Raw genomic sequence first — 12,342 nt, forward strand, 5'->3', positions numbered from 1 at the left:
GGACACCAAGAGTCAGGGGTTTGCTGGATAGCTGTTGACTAAATTGGTCACATGCCCCGGGCTGCCAAGGAATAGTAGAGACCTAGTGCCAGTTCCTAAATGACTCTGCAGCTCAGAAAATCCTATGGAGTTTAGCTTCGGAAATAATTGATATTCCCCCCCATTTTTTCCTTTGGATCAACATTGAGATTTCTTTTTTTTATTTTAAAATTATTTTACATAATTTAAACACAGTAGTTTACAAAATCATATGTGGCATTCCATGTTCTAATACCAATAATACCCCCTGTGTAACATTCCCTCCATCACTGTACCCAGTTTCCCACCATTCCCCAAGCCTGCCCTCTTGGCAGGCACAAAATAATTTTCTTCATATTGCTTGTTACAACTAAATGGTAATGGAATTTTTGAAAAAAAATTCAATAGAGGAAAATTTGTAAAAATTATTATATCTCACAATAGGGCCATGAAGTCATTGACAGGAGGTTTTACAAAGTTGTTTTGTTGCTAGTTGAGCCTTCTGTGTTATTGGTTTCCAACACAGAGATTTCTTTTGAACATTGGCAGTATGACCCGATGTCACGTAATTCTGTATATGTGTTTTCAGTCCAACTTTGGTGTATGCCAAGAAACATTAATAACTCATAGGGGAATAAGTTGAGAAGAAGAAGAGCACAGGGTAAACAGAGGCTCTCGGTGTACCATGTGCCAGGGTGACATGGGCTAATGGCAGGGGCTATGGTAGCGGAAAGCTGCATGAAACTCTGTCCCAGTCTGATTTTTGCCAATCACCAATTTTGACTTGTGTTTGAGAAGACTGTGAAGGAAGACTTGGAAAAAAGCACAGTAGGGCTTGACATTACTGACTCCATCTTGTTTCCCTTGCCTGCAGCTGGACAAATACAGTCTTCCTTCCTAAGTTGGTGATCCTATCATTGAGCACAGCCTCCTTGATGTTAGAGTTTACTGTGCTAGTTGGTCTGGTGTGCAGAATTCTCTTCAAACTTTGTTCCTGAAGTCCATCAATGATCCACACATTTGCCAGTGAGAAAAATAACTATCTCATCAATTGTGTGGGCATAAAAAGAGTTTTACAAGGCGCACCTGGACCTCTGCTCTACCACATTCAGACCCCTCACGAGTCCCCGGCCTCTTTTATTTAAGAAGGAGGTTGAGTTTTTTGGGTGTGTTTTGAGTTACAGTTTTTTTTTCCTGGCTGGTGCCTCCTGAAACAAGTTTCCTGTGTGGAAAGTTCCTTGTTGTCAGTGATTGGCATTCTTGATGCAAGGTAAACCTGCTTTGGCTGTAACAAGTGAGAGAGGCAAGATTACAGCCTGGAATCTGCTGAGATGCACCTTTCACTCTTAAATTGTGAAGTCAGAGTAAAACCCACATCCTAATACCTCATAAGGGGGGATGCTATCAGCTAGACAATTGTCAATGGCCTGTTGTTGATAAATGTTCCCTGGGCAGGCTCTGGTCTGCAGTCACTGAAGATGGGGAACAAGAAATGAAATGGAACTAATTGAGCACAAGCAGATTTTGTTTGAAAAGAAAAGAAAAACGCCAGGAAAGTTTCTAGCATGGGAGGAAAGTGGGGGAGGTGAGCACCCTCTTTTAGTACACATATAAAATTTTTGCTTCTTGGGCCACATCAAGTGGTACTCAGGGCTTCTTCCTGGCAGTGCCAGATGAACTTTTTCTGGTCCAGGGCACTGAACCTGGGTTGGCTGCATGTAAGGCAAGTGCCTTCCCTGCTGTTCTTTCTCCAGTCCATTAGATATTTTTTTTTGTTTTGGGTTTTTGGGCCACACCTGACAATGCTCAGGGGTTACTCCTGACTCTGTGCCCAGAAATCACTCCTGGCAGGCTTGGGAGACGATATGGGATGTTAGGGATCGAACCTGGATCTGTCCCAGGTCATGAAAGACAAATGCCCTACTGCTGTGCTATCACTCCGGCCCCACCCATCGGATTATTTTTAGCTATTAGGTAATTGAGCACTTTTATCTTCTATTAAGGCAGTGCTTCTTAATTATTTTCTGTCATGGCCCCCTAGGAAGAAGAAAACATTTTTTGCGGTCCCCGCGTGACTGTTAATAGTATCTTTATTAAAAAAAACTTTAACCTTCAAAACAAAAATATATAAAATAATTTGAGCTAATTTTTTAATCAGAGGTGATGTCTGGATTAATGGCTGCAATGAGCATGTTTTGTAATGCATAGCTTTCGAAGTGGGGTTTAAAGCAGGACACAGCAACTCTCAATTCCAGAGACATAAACATGGGGGATAGCTTGTCTTAACAGTGTTTGCTGAGGTCAAATGTGCCCCCTTTACAGAGCCTCGAGCCCCCCTGGGAAGCATGTCCCACTATTTGAGAAGCACTGTATTTAGGTAAGTGATGCTGCTGGTCTCCAGCCTCCTATGGCCTTGATGTGAGTCCAGGGGCAGGCAGGATTTAAGGATGACTGTCACCTAGTGTTCTCTGTCATCTAGCCATCCCTTTTCTTAATCTTCCCCAGCCTAGTTTCCTTTGTTCCTGGCTATTCCCTCCATCATTGTGACTTTCAAAAACCGTTGTTACTTGGAATTATCCAAGTTTTGTCACTAAGAAAATTCAGCTTTTGGCAGATGTTCATGGAGGGAGGAGATAGCAGAATGCAGAAACCTTGTTATCCTTTGTTCTGCCCTTCATGAAATCACTTGCTTTCCTCCTTGTCTCTTACTCAATGATGAATCATCCATGGCCCCACTGGCAGAAGACTAGTCCCTCAAATAATTTTTGAATTTAGGTACCATGATTTATGAATGTGTTCATAATAGATTATTAGGCATGTGACATTCCAACGCTAATCCGACTACCAGTGTCAACTTCCCTCCACCAATGTCCCAGCCACATTCTGTAATAGTCACACTTTAAAACTTTATTGTTAAAAATAAAATAAAATTTTATTGTTGTGGGGATGGAGTTGTAAGTATTCGCCTTGCACGTAGCCAATTCAGGATGATCCTTCGCTTGATCCCTGGCATCCCATATGGTCCCCCAAGAAGTGATTTTTAAACATAGAGCCAAGAGTAAACCCTGAGTGCCACTGGGTGTGACCCAAAAACCAAAAATAATTTTTTATTGTTGTAAGTTCATACTCATAGCATCATTAATTGCTTTATATCTATAAATCCCTCCACTTCCACATAGTGGAAATGTCTAAGCCCCTAGTACCTCCATTCTTCCTCTTCTTACCCCTCTACTGCTCTCCTTCATTTCTCTAGTGTAGGGTCAAGAATTCACCCACTTTTCATACCCTGCATCCTCAGTCATGTTAGTCTATAGACCATAAATAAGTGAGACCATTCAGCATCTGTCCTTCTTTTGGCTTCTTTGGCTTAATGTTCAGGTTCTATTCAGCATTTGTCCTTCTTTTGGCTTCTTTGGCTTAATGTTCTGGTTCTATTCAGGTTGCAAAGAATTGCATGAGTTAATAATGTTAATACTATGCTTCAAAAATCCCAGCCTTTGCTCTGAACATACCCACTAACTGTTCCTAGTATCACTGTTGATGTAAACAACAGTGTGCTTATGTAAATGCCCTCCGAACAAGAATGGACTGGGGTGTGAAAAGGTACCTCCAAGGTCCTCGTGGCCAGTATCTGTCAACATCCACCAATCTCAGTCTACATGCACTCCCCACTGTAGCCCACCCACTCTCTTGGAAGCAGTTCCAGAGCCCCCTGGGGGGTCACAGCTGGAAGATCTATTGTGCAGAGATCAGGAGTTCCCAGGGAACTGTTGCTATCTGTCAATACCCATGGTGCTACCACAGTGTCAGCCAAGGAAACCTCCTTACTTTCATAGTCAATATTTCTACGGCAAATGAGTCCTCTCACAGAACTTTCTGTTTGGGATTTAAAAGCTTAAATTTTAGATTTTTTCTTTGTTGTTTTGGTTTTGGTTTTGTTTTGGGCCACACTAGGTGGTGCACAGGCATTGCTCCTGGTTTTGCTACCAGGAATTACTCCTGGCAGGGTTAGGAGACCATATGAGGATGCTGGGGATGGAACCAGGATTGGCCACGTGCAAAGCAAACACCCTCTCTGCTGTGCTATGCCTCTGGCCCCTTTAGAGTACTTTCAGCTTCAAATGAACATAGTCGCAATGAACAAGCATGCATAAATAATGCAGAAGAAAACCTCATCTGCATGAGCCATTTTTCCCCCTGCTATTACTTTTCCTTATTTGAAAAGTCTGCTTGTATAAGCAGTAACTCATCAGAGGAGTTTACACTGAGGTTTGAAGGTAGAGAGGTATGTAGCCCACACTGTATAGTCAGGTGGGACTCAGGGACACACCCGCCTCATCCACTTGGTGCAAGCAGATGAGAGGATCAGGTCCTAGGAAATCATACATTGGACCAGGCAGCATGGGCAGAGGAGGGAGTGACATAATCCAAGGTAAAAGGAAAGGCCTGAACACTAGAGGGGTGGAAGGGAACTCAGTTCATATCCCTGCTCTGTACAAGAAACTCTCATTTCTTTTGTTGTTTTGCTTTTGTTTTTTGGGCTACACCCGGCAGTGCTCAGACATTACTTCTGGTTCCGCACTCAGGAATCACTCCTGGCAGATTCGGGAGACCCATATGGGATGCTGGGGATCAAACCTGGGTCAGCTACCTGCAAAGCAAAAGCCTTACCCACTGTACTATCACTTTAGCTCCTAAATTCTCACTTCTTAACTTTCTGAGTCTTGTACACTCAAGAACCCCCAGAAAAAGAAAAACCCACCTTTGCAGGAACAGCCCCATTTTTTGCAGATAAGCATGTGGTTTTAAGAGGTGAATGAACTTCCGTAAGGCAGCTCTATGATGAAGCTGATTCTACCTAGGTCTAAGGGACCTTAGAGTCCACACCTGCCAGTAGGATGTCCTGTCTCTAAGGATTTGGCTATGACTACACCCTGGGGGGGGTAAAGAACCACCCCAATAGAGGCATTCGGCGCCCTCACATGATGAGCTGCACAGAATAAATACACAGAAGTCCAGCAGGACCCGTCTTCCTCCACTTGGCTTTGAAACAGCAAATTCCTGCCCCCTAATTATTTTCAGTTGGGCTTAAATCCAATTACAATTGTTCATTAAAGCCAGAAGCAGAGGAGTCGGGAAATAAGCCATAGGACTGCAGCATATGCCTTTCTGCACTAGGCTCCAAGTTGGATCACACACACACACACACACACACACACACACACACACACACACACACACACTACAGCCCCCTGAGTACTACCAGGTGTGGCCCCCATCTGTCTTATCATCTAGAAATGTGTAAGGGTTTAAGTACACTCCTACTCTGTGCCAGGAACCAGAGCAAAAGCACCCATCTATTCTCTAGTCCTTCACATAAGAAAGTCACAGAATGGGGGCTGGAGCAATAGCACAGTGGTAGAGCTCTTGCCTTGCACACGGCCAACATGGGTTGGACCCCTGGCATCCTATAGGGTCCCCTGAGCCTGCCAGGAGTGATTTCAGAGCACAGAGCCAGGGGTAACTCTGAGTAATGACAGCTATGGCAAAAAAAAAAAAAAAAGAAAGTCATAGAAATATAAAATTTCCAACTAATCTGCTTCATGGGAAAGAGAAGTCACACTTTGTTTTTGTTTTAGTTTATTTTTTGTTTGTTTGGATTTGGGCCACACCTGGTAATGCTCAGGAGTTATTCCTGGTTCTGCACTGAAGAATCATTGCTGGTGGTTCTTAGGGGATGCCAGGATTGAACCCAGGTCAGCTATATGCAAGGCAAGTGCCCTGCCCACTGTGCTATGGCTCCAGCCTCAGTTACAATTTCTCTGTTAGAACTTATAAAACTAAAATATAAACACAGGTGTGGACTTTGTAATGCTTTACACATTTTTTTTTGTTTGTTTTTTTTTGGGCCATGCCTGGCAGTGCTCAGGAGTTACTTCTGGCTATCTGCTCAGAAATAGCTCCTGGCAAACACTGGGACCATATGGGACATCGTGATTTGAACCAACCACCTTAGGTCCTTAGATCGGCTGCTTGCAAGGCAAATACCACTGTGCTATCTCTCCGGCCCCAATGCTTTACAAATTTACATTGAGCATTGACACACTTTGGAGGAAGTGGTCCACAGAGTATCTGTTACCTCATCCAGAAGTTCTAAGGCCTCCTGCCTAAGGAGATATGGGCCAGCTCCAGGCACGCTGCAGCTCCTGTCAGATCACAACAATCTTCAGAGCCAGGGGATTGTTTATGCTTATTACTGAGTTTATCTTTTCAAAGCTCCTCACCACAGTGTTTCTACACTTCTAATCACACCTTCCTTGTCCGTCTGTTATTGGACACACTAAGTTGGTTCCATATCCTGGTTATTATGATTATTCCCTAATCTGTCCTTGTCTGGGTGTATTTTTAAAAGCTCTCATTTCTAAATGAAACAAAACTTGTTTTACCCAAGTGATTATCTCAACCTTGGAGTTCTTATTAGGGAAATGATTTTTTTTTTGGTTTTTAGGTCACACCCAGCACTCAGAAATCGCTCCTGGCAGGCTTGGGGGACCATTTGGGATGTCAGGATTTGAACTGCTGTCCTTCTGCATGCGCCTTATCTCCATGCTATCTCTCCAGCCACGGAATGATTTTTTTACAGAATATACTTCCTTGGCCATCCTAAACAATGGACCAGGGGAAAGAACAGAGATTAAGGCACTTGTTTTGGGTGCAGATGACTCTCCTTTGAGTTCTGATACCACATATGGTTCACTGAGCATGACAAAGGGTCACTCCAAGCATAACTAAGAACAGTCCGTAATATCATCAGGTGTAACCCCCCTCAAGAAACCTCTCCTACACCCCAACCATGTTTATTAAGAACTAGAGAAGTCATCTTCCTGTTAGTATAAGGGTGGTTGATTTATTTTTATTAACTGAACAACCATGAGATACAGATCTTGATGGTTGAGTTTCATAGAATATTCCTACACCCATTGCCTCACCAGTGTTTATTTTCTTCCAGCAATGTACCAAACTTTTCTCTCTTTCTCCGTCCCCTTTTCCTTATAGGTACTGTGGTTTGCAATATTAAAAATAAGTTACTTTATTTAAACACCATGGTTTACAAGGTTGTTTATAATACAATTTTTCCACAGTTACAAAGTTGTTCATGATTGTCATACAATTGTCATACATTGTCATACAATGGCTAATGCTCTTCATCAGTACACATTTCCCACCACCAATGTCCCCAGTTTCCCTCCTGTCCTCTCCCCTGCCTTCTCTCATGCCTACTTTCTGTGACAGGCATCTATCTCTCTCTCTCTCTCTCTCTCTCTCTCTCTCTCTCTCTCTCTCTCTCTCTCTCTCTCTCTCTCTCTCTCCCCCTCCCTTCCTTTTATTTCACCTTTTAGACACTGTTACTGACGGGGTATCATGCATATCATTTTTTCTCTTTTTAGCACCCAATTCTTATCCAGAGGGATCATTTCAAACTATTGACCAATTACTGCTGTATGGAAACCATACACATGCACGAAAGTACAGGAAAGTTCTGTGTTCAGTGGAGCAGATAACTTTCTAGTAAAGGCTTCCCTTGGCTTTGAGTTGTTCTGGAATGTGCTCTGACATACCAACCCCATTGCTATGTGATGATTTTATTGATTTCTGTTCTGAGGATGATGTGCTGGGTAAAGATTTTATGACTGTAAATCCTAGGCTCCAAATCAAAGGAGATGACAACTCTGCCACGTTTACCCGTGGCCTAACACAAACCAGAAATGGCCTTTCATGCCCTTCTCAAGCTCACCCTCTGAAATCCTTTGACTCACTTCCGTAGCATGACACTAGGGATTTTTTTAAAAAATAATTTCTATTGAGACCCATGTGAATTACAAGTCTTTCATAGTTATATTTAAGGTACATAGTGACAATGAATTAGGACCATTCTCACCACCAGTGTTGACCTCCCTTCGCCCCTGTTCCCAGCATGCATCCCATACTTCCCCCCTTGACTCCCTGGACTGCTAGACACTAGGGATTCTTTACATGTTTCATGAATGACCTTATGAAATAGGCCACTATTTCATAAAGTCATAAATCAGTAGAGAAATTTAGAAAGGTACCAAGAGATATGATGATTCTGAGTTTTCTCCATTGAAATGAAAATAGTTGGGAGAATTCTGAAACCAGCTTTAATCTGTATAGTTTAGAGATACACCATGTTGGGATACCCTTCCCTCTGTAGAATGTAGACCATTGTAGACCATTGGGGTGCCCTCGCCTCTTTAGAGAGCCTTTCCTTTACCTGCATTGCAGGGTAAGCTTTGGCATGTAACCTAACCTTTTTGGCCCTCTTTCCATCAGTAAAAGTAAAGTGATGGAGTAGCTGATGTCTCTGATTCCTTCCAGGTCTAAATTCATGATCTTCTAACTCTATCATTAGATTTAATACTTCCATTTTATCACAGCTTAAGCAAATCAACTATGGTTTGTTTTGTGGGTAGGTGGGCAGGGTTTCGGTCACATTAGGTAGTTCTCAGGGATTCTTCCTGGCTCTCTGTTCAAGGAACACTCTTGGCAGGGCCAAGGGCCCATCTGTGGTGCAGGAGAATAAACCAGGTTGGCCACATGCAAGGCAAGAACCTTCCAGCCTGAGCTCTCTCTCAGGCACAACTCACACAGTTCTCTAAAAGGGGTTAGAATTTGTGATGTACCCCTGAGGTGAAAAGTGAGCTCTCTAGAACTTCCCTCACTGTTGAAATGAGGAGAACAGGCAGCACGTGGTCCCCACTGTGCTCCTGGGCGAGGGTGGACCCCAAAGCAAACAGCTGAAACAGAAACTTGGATAGTAGGCTGGCTTGTGCTGAAGACGTACTTTTCCATTTGTCCTGGCAAGTGTTTTTGCCAGTGGGATTCACTAGAAAATGAGGATGCTGGCAGGACAGGACACACACAGCACTGTGGCACCTCCAGAGAGCCCCCTCTGCTTCATTACTCTGCATCAGCAGCTCTATCAGAGCCAGCCACTTCATCCCCTGCATTCTGTCCTCATACACCCCAAGGAACTTCTGGATCTGATTGTTATATTTTGGGGTCTTCTGGCAGAAATATGTCTTTAGAGACTGTCCTGGGGAGGTGAACATGACTGAGGTGCTGGTTAGGAGAGCAGTGAAGGAATTTTTCATAGTTTCCTGCCGTAATGAGTGAGTGGCCTGTAGCTTTGTGCCAGAACAATGTTCTGGGGCTCAGGGACTGGCTTGGAGTCTCAGTCAGGCGCCGAGAATGCTTGGCCCGATGACTTCATGTTAGCAGTGACAACCAGGGCTGTGGTTGAGAATAAATGGCTTTAAGCAAAGGCCTGGCAGCCTTGGCCCCTCATCTGCATTATAGGTCAGAGGATGGAGCCAGGAGGCCCTTGGAGGAGTGTGTGAGGATGGGAGTATGGAGCTCAGTGAGTTTTCTGAGGAGATTCCTGAGTTGTCAAGCTTACAATTCGTGTGTGTGTGTGTGTGTGTGTGTGTGTGTGTGTGTGTGTGTGTGTGTATTTTTGGGCCTCACCTGGCTATGTGCTCCTGGCTTGGGGGGACCAGGTGGGACATTGGGGGATTGAACTGTGGTCTGTCCTGGGTCAGCCGTATGCAAGGCAAATGCCCTACCGCTGTGCCATCACTCCGGCCCCCCAAGCTCACAATTCTTGACCCTCTGTAGGAAGGGACAGTTCAGGAGCCACACCTGCTTGGAAGATCTTGTGAAAAGATAAACATGTGTCCCGAGAGAGCCTGAGGACCTCAGTGGGCAAGCAGGGTGCTGCTTCCAGAGGAGTGTGGCAGGGATGGCAGGCACTCTGGGTCTTCCACCATCCACACACCCCAGTGTTCAGAAAAAAAGCTGACATCTCACACCAAGATCCAAAAACATCTCCTCCTGAATGAGAAAAGACTCCAACAGATACCAAAGCTAGGTGAAGTGGAGGTTGCTCAGCCTCAGGTCCTAGGCAGTGACTGACCTCCACCCAGCATCTCCAGGGCCAGGCTCTCAGCATTCTAGGACCAGGCTCTTAGCATTCCTAGGACCTGTTTCTCAGTGTCCCCAGGGCCAGTTTCCTAGCATTCCCATGGGCCATTCTCCCAGCACTCACCCCTCAATTTAGTCTCTCATAATCCCTTGATTCAATCGCCCAGAATTCCTGTGATAAGTCTCCCAGCTTTGCCTCCTTGGGGGGCAAAATGCTCAGGGGCCGTTGCAATGCTTTGGGGTTTGTGTCTCAGGCAGCCAACTGGGGAGAAGTTCAGGTAAAGGTGAGGACAGACAGAGACTGTACAAGCTCAGGATGACTGCGCTGCTCAGGAGTGGTTTAGTATGAATTAGGCCAGTCTTTGTACTTTGGAAGACCCAGCCTGAAGTGTTTGCGTGCATGTGTGTGTGTGTGTGTGTGTGTGTGTGTGTGTGTGTGTGTGTGTGTGTGCGCGCGTGCGCGCGTGTGCGTGTGCACACATTCAGGAGGAGAGAACAATGTTAAATGAAAAGTGACCCCAAAGTCAGAATCATCACTTCTAGCCCCAATGACTCTGTTGAGTCTTACTGCTTTTGTCCCAGGTCCTTGGCAGATTCTTTTTTTTTGGGGGGTGGGCACACCCAGTGACGCTCAGCGGTTACTCCTGGCTATGCACTCAGAACTCGCTCTTGACTTGGGGAATCGAACCTCGGTCTGCCTTAGGCTAGCGTGTACAAGATGCCTTACGGCTTGTGCCACTGCTCTGGCACCTCTTGGCAAATTCTTTTTTTTTTTGTTTTTGTTTTTGTTTTTGGGTCACACCCAGCAGCGCTCAGGGGTTACTCCTGGCTCTAGGCTCAGAAATCGCTCCTGGCAGGCCCAGGGAACCATATGGGATGCCAGAATTCGAACCAATGACCTTCTGCATGAAAGGCAAACACCTTACCTCCATGCTCTCTCTCCGGCCCCTCTCGACAGATTCTTACAGTGGGTCATTATTGGTTACATGAATCAGTGGAGCTGTTTTTGCCCTAATGATTTGCATTGTTTCCCTTCCTTCCACCTCAACTTCACTCAAATTCCAAAAAAATTTTAAGGCCGACACTGCCACATCTTAGAAACCATTTGTCACAGCTATCATTTTAAAACATCTTTAAATACTGTGGTTTACAAAGTTGTTCATCATACAGTTGTTTTGGGCACTCAATGTTCCAGCACCAATACCACAACTAGTGCGACCTTTTTTCCACCAGTATCCCAAGTTTCCCACCCCCTACTCCAACCCTACCCCTTTGGCAGGCACAGAATGATTCATTTTACATTGCTTATTACAACAAAATGGTAATTGAAATGATTAAAAAATAATTCAGTAAAAGGAAATTTATAAAAATTGTTTTCTCTCAAAAAAAATGTTATCTCTCGGGGCAGGAGTGGATGGACCATGGTTCAATCCCCGGGCGTCTCATATGGTCCCCCAAGCCAGGAGCAATTTTTGAGCGCATAGTCAGGAGTAACCCCTGAGCGTCACCGGCTGTGGTCCCAAAACCAAAAATAAATTGTTATCTCTCACAGTGGTTCTTAGGTCATTGTGTGAGGAGTTACTAAAATATTTATTGCTTTGAGCCTTCTGTGTTATTAGTTTTGCTTACTGAGCTTATTGGGCTTCTATGCTACTTCCCCTCTCTTTTACTGTCCTCTCACTAGGCTGTCAGTATTGTGGAATTTGGGGGTGTCACATGGCCATGTATGTGGCCTTATGTTTCAAGAGCTCCAAAGTCTGGGCTGATTTTTGGCCTGACCTGGACAGCTTACAGACCCATGAGTTTCATCGGTTTGACTTGGGGTCTTAGCTGAGATGAGTCATGAGTTGTGAGGCTGGGTTGTTTACATGGATGTGGGATGTGAGCGTGGCTTCTCAGACTTCCAGCAGTAGAGTGGATGGGGGAAGGCTGCCTACCCCAACTCCAAGAAGGTTCCAGAGTTTTCAGCCCAAAGACTAATTGGTATGCCTGGGAGTTTCATTGTCTTGGAGTTTCTTCCAGGATAATTTGTGAAAGGGGCCTTTTACATGCTAGTGGCTGCTGGGATGTGGGCTCAGTATGGAATAAAAAGCCCTAAGAAAGACTCAGAAGAGGCTGAAGCTATATAGCACAGCAGGTAGGGCATTTGTCTTGCATGCAGCCAATTCAAGCATCCCATATGGTCCCCTGAGCCTGTCATGATTAATTTCTTTCTTTGTTTTTGTTTTTGGGCTACACCCAGTGATGCTCAGGGGTTACACCTGGCTATGTGCTCAGAAATTGCTCCTGGCTTGGCGTCCAAATGGGATGCCAGGGATGGAA

At 44.7% G+C, this 12,342-nt stretch overlaps 1 protein-coding gene across 1 annotated transcript in view; it reads left to right on the top strand.

Annotated features, from left to right (window-relative positions):
• The window catches only part of LOC125995734 (26S proteasome non-ATPase regulatory subunit 4-like), a 36,553-nt gene that overhangs the window by 5,797 nt on the left and 18,414 nt on the right, over nt 1-12,342 (top strand).

The sequence above is a fragment of the Suncus etruscus genome, chromosome 18 (genome assembly GCF_024139225.1).
Source record: "Suncus etruscus isolate mSunEtr1 chromosome 18, mSunEtr1.pri.cur, whole genome shotgun sequence".
Taxonomy (NCBI): Eukaryota; Metazoa; Chordata; class Mammalia; order Eulipotyphla; family Soricidae; genus Suncus; species Suncus etruscus.